We start from the raw sequence: 5,060 nt of genomic DNA, 5'->3' as shown, positions 1-5,060 counted from the left end.
CTTGCCTTCCAGTTCGAGATCTCACGCATGAACAAACCCTCTCGACGTCGGAATATGGAACCAAGCACACCCACCGAAGACCGGCCCTGCATGTCGTCCTCGCAGAATTGCGGAAGCACAGCAGGTCCAATCCCGAAAAGCTTTGGAACGGGCGGGACGCTGAAAGGAAAAGAGAATAGAGCAAAGAAAAAACGTAAGGGATGCATGGAGGGTAAAAAGCTATCTGTAGAAGCTCTACTTATTGCCCTTCGCCCTTCGGTCCCTTGAGCTCCCAAGCTGATGCCCGAAAGCCAGCTGCACCGGGGTTGAATCGCTGATACCAACATCGAAGGGCTGGATTTATATATGAGGACAGAACAGAGCGAGGGTTAATTACAATATTATAGTGATCTGGGTTCCCAAGAACGAATTGCTACCGATTATTTCGCCCGAAACTCAACCCAAGAGAGTGGGGGGGACAGTCAAATTGGAGTGAGAAATTAAAGCAGTCAAAGGGGGGAGGAGGGTCGATGGGTAGATAGGGGGTTGGTTGGGGTGTATTTTCCAGGTATAACATGTCCTTAGTCACGGATGATAGACAATAAGCCAATAAGGTAAAAGCTGAACGAATGAATAGGAACGGTCCTTCCACCCGCCATGTACCCAAAGTCGGACTAGAGCCCAACTCGGGGGCCGGTGCTTGTGATCTGGATGCATCGAGCCCTCCATCCTGTTCCTCTGAGCCAGAATGTTGGCATCAGATGGAGGAGATTCGGTGAGGCGGTGATGCGGTGAACATGAAGAATACGCGGGTGGAGCAGGCTTAGGGGTGTGGGTGTGGGTGTGTGAGATCTGTGCGGCGGGGTCATGAACGGATGTGCAAATCAATATTAGAAGGGTTGGGGGTTGAGCAAACAAATAAATAACGATTGTCCAATAGGTGGCGGGATTAAACACGGAATTCGAACCCAAATAAGGCCGAGTTAAGCGAGACAAGATGACAAGGAACGGACAGGATGGACCGGCTTGAAAGAGGGGCGCGGGTCGGCGGCAGTGGCAATGTTAAATAGCATACGCAATCCATGGGTGGCGGCCCGGAATAGCACCATTCGATGCAACGACATTTTCCAAGAGCAGACTAGCCGGGAATGGAGACGGTCCTTGTAGCGGTTGTGGAGACTGCTGTTGAACTATAATAATTCTGGCCCCGTGCACGATGCAAGCCTGCCCACACGAGGAAAAGAGATAAGCAGATAAGAAAATTGCAAGAAAAAGGCACTACGAATATGGCAAGGCAAACGGGAATAGTCCTGTTTTGTATGTATAGAAGCGGTGTTGTGGCCAAATGAATTACGATGACGGCGATGGTGACAGTGGCGGAATGGAACAATCAGATCGGCCGGAAAACGAACGGATGTATGGATAATGGAGCAAGAGGAAGGAGTTTGGTCAAGAAGGAAAGGACATGCTAGAAACAATAAGAGTGAGCAAATAGTAGAGCGGGAGAAATTTGAGTGTAATAAGAAAGATATAGATGCAGATACAGACGTGAGATATAGAAAAGAGAATGTAGGGGTTCTTGGTAAGATAGATGAGTGTGTTAGTTTGGGGCAAAAAACGAGAGGACGGAGAAGGGGCGGAGGAATGATCCCCAAAAGGTCAAAAAGAAAAAAAAATTGCTATTTTCACAGGAGTGGAAACGGGGTGATAAGGATGACAATAATCGGATGCACTTGAAGTGCAATATTAGCTGTAGAAGGCGCACACAGGAGGAGAGACGTTCAAAGTTGGAACACAAACACAACAAACCAGGTCTCAGGAGCCCGAAGATGGCTGCTCTAGTGGGACTTCAGGGCCAAGAGCCCCAGCGAGTGACGATCGCGCGGGTACCTTTGGAACCTTATATTGAAGCTGATATGTAGTGGGTGGCACATATCGAGGTTGCATCTGTTGCTGCTGATGGGGCTGCACTGTAGCCGAGCTCGAGGGATATGGATACTCAGACAGAACACTCTCAGGCGTGTCGCCCTATGGAAAAATACCCAGGTAATGGGAGGTATTAGAAACCAAACAAAAGTCAAAGACAGGCAGAGACAACATACGGGAAATCCGGGAGAATAATCTGTGCTCATCCCGAAGCCAGAACCAGGCGTCGATTCGTGCGACACGACGGACGTAGGCGTGTAGGTCAAAGGCTGGGCCGGAGTATCATGAGAATACGCGGTAGAAGTAGCCGGAGAACTATATACATCGTACGACGCGAGGGCAGGATTGGCCCCATGAGGGTAAACGAGCGAAGCGCCATAGAGTGGACCAGGACCATGAACAACAGGAGGCGGAGGTGTGAGATTATAGGGAGAAGATGCGACGATAGCAACATGGGGCGAACCGTATGATCCGTGAGGGAAACTGCCCCCCACACTACTCTCCACACCACTCACAGTGGCTTCGAAAGGGGCATTGGATTGCTGTGGCGGATGGAAAACAGGAAGTGGACGCGCAATAGGTGGATGTTCATACCGGTCCCCAGCAGCAGATTCATCATGGCCAGCGCTTCGTGACCCACCGCTATTTCCGGGCACGTAGTAAGAGCTAATCGACGTCTCCGTAGGATAGCTAGGGTTCTGGCCTAAGGCCGGAACGTATTCGTAGCTGCTCCCATAAGCCGGATACCCATGTCCGGTGTAAGCAGCGGTATGGGCAGAATAAGGAGCGCTCCACACAGGAATAGGAGTCTCGATAGTATATGGTGTGCTAGGAGACCCAGCTTGGGGTGTAAAGTACACGCTAGGCGTCGACGGAGTATTAGTGCTTGCCCCTGGAGAATCATCCTCGTAGTTGAGCCCGGTATTAGTAAGAGGACTAGGGGTGCCTTGAACGCGGCCAGCCATAACAGACGGGGCATCTTCGAGCCGAGGCACAACGAATGGTGGTGAGGGAACTGTTTCGTTGCCTCCAACTGTCTCGGGGGAGAAGTCTCAATCGGCTGTAGGGGCGAGACAGCCGTAACAACGTCTTCTGCACTCCCTTCACCACCTTCGTTCGCAGTCTCAAGTATGGGATGGACAAAGGTGGCAGGACATGAGGCTCGCCTAATATCAGGCGCAAATCCATCAGGGAATGCCCATTGCCGATCAAACTGGCCACTTCCTTGTGCCGACGGAGGGGAACGACCCAAAGCGTTCATTCCCGTACCCGAGGTTGAGGCATGCGACAAGATGAGTGGTGGAGGCCGAGGCATTGGCATTGACTGTACATGGTGCGGAGCACTGTAAGGTCCTTGCTCATGGCCGCCCGATGGCACATCTTCGCATACTTCATGTTCCACCGTGTTCCGCGCGAGGACTCCAATACTTATACTTGTCGCGAGAGATCCAGTCGAGTAGATGCTGGGGGTCGAGCCAAATCTAGATAAGGAGGACTCCACGGACGCCGTTGATGCGTGGCCGCGACGGATGACTGACGAAGCATCTGACGAGTAAACAGATGGGAAAGAAGTGTTTCGATAATCTTGGGGGGTAACGAACTCCTGGAAGGAGGATGAGGGAACGTCCTGCAAAGGAGGCATGCTCGAATCGGTTGCACTTTCCTCTCGAGACACTTCTTCCGCTGTCGGAGCGTTCTCGGGCTCTTCCCCTTTGGCTTTCTCATCCGAGTCGGCCTTGGTGGGTGTCTTGTTGCTTCCAGACCCACTGCCGGGACTGGCAGACCCGGAACTGGACGACGTTCCAAGAGTGTAATGTGGCGAAGGTAATGGTCCAGGAGGCAACGGCCCAATATGGCGAACCGGGGGCCAAAATCCATGGGTATCATGTTCCGAGGGTCCAGGAAACTCTTGCGTCGGGTGATGCTCAAGAACTGGAAGGCTGTGTCTGTAGGAAAGGGGCTGCACCTGAGATGCTGAGGACCTCGGGAGGGTGTTGTAGAATTGCCTGCGGGACGGATTAGATAACGAGGGTGTGAGCAGGTTGGGCGGCGCATCGACAGGTAGATCGAAGACAGACTCAGGATGATCGTGGAGTCGCGCGCGAAATCCTCCCGATCTATGCACGGCCAAGGGATGGGGCATGAACCCAGCCTGCACACTCATACGAGAGGCTGTCCCTGCAATGGATCTAAAGGTGGACCCACTCTCGCTCAGATCACCACTTGCGTCTCCAGTAGATGGTCTAGCTTCATTGTTGCTGGCTGGATCACCTTCCTCTCCTTGGTTTTTGAGCCTGTCCTGTGCAATTGGCAGAATGTCCGTCTGTGCTTCCACAGGAACAGGTGCAGAACCCCTTCGCCGGAATATGTACCCAGAATTCTGTCTAGTGGAATATCTTCCTGACACATCCCCTTCGCCTGATGACGAAGGATCTCCTGAGCCCATTGGAACGAATGACATCGTGGGACGATTGAACCCCACCGTGGACCGCCGACGAGTCAAGGTATGAGTCATAGTGGGTGATGTAGGGGAAAGGGGAAGCCAATGAGACCATATCGAAGACGCCGCAGAGCCAATCGTTAGATTTCGAGGGGAAGGGTATGGCGCACTCCTTTGACGAGAGGAGGATCCCGGTAAACTCTGATGGCGACCAAACATGACGTCTTGTTGGCGACGGAGCGCATGGGGGGAGATGGGATTTGAAGGAATGAAAGGGTTTCGATACGCGGTTGGGCTTGAGCCAGGAGTGAGCGCCTGGGACGCATGACTTGAGGCAGGGAGCTGAGTGAGCTGAGCGGCGGTTAGGCTGAGGAGTTGTAGAGATTGAGCCGGGGACGTCTGATGGCTTTCACTACTTCCAGCAACAGGCACGGTGGTTACAGCGTTGGTGTCAGATATGGGTAGGTTGCCCTCAATTGACACTCCTTTCGCACGAGAAAACTGGATACCCAATGATGAGGATGAAACGTCAGCGCCCTCGCGTAGGGCTTCGGATACGCCGTGTTCCGACGACAAACCAGGATTAAGCGAGGCCGGAGCGGCTTCATGTTCATCCACTTGTTCAGGTACAGTCACTGGATGTAAGGCTATACCGATCTCCTCGGGCTCTGGGGAAGGATCCAGTCGACGGGCTGGCCGCGCAAACTTGGGCGGA

This window comes from Cantharellus anzutake (genome assembly GCF_015039405.1).
Source record: "Cantharellus anzutake strain C23 chromosome Unknown EI90scaffold_103, whole genome shotgun sequence".
NCBI classification, from domain to species: domain Eukaryota; kingdom Fungi; phylum Basidiomycota; class Agaricomycetes; order Cantharellales; family Hydnaceae; genus Cantharellus; species Cantharellus anzutake.
The sequence above is the reverse complement of the archived record's forward strand: the minus strand, read 5'-3'. Positions refer to the sequence as shown.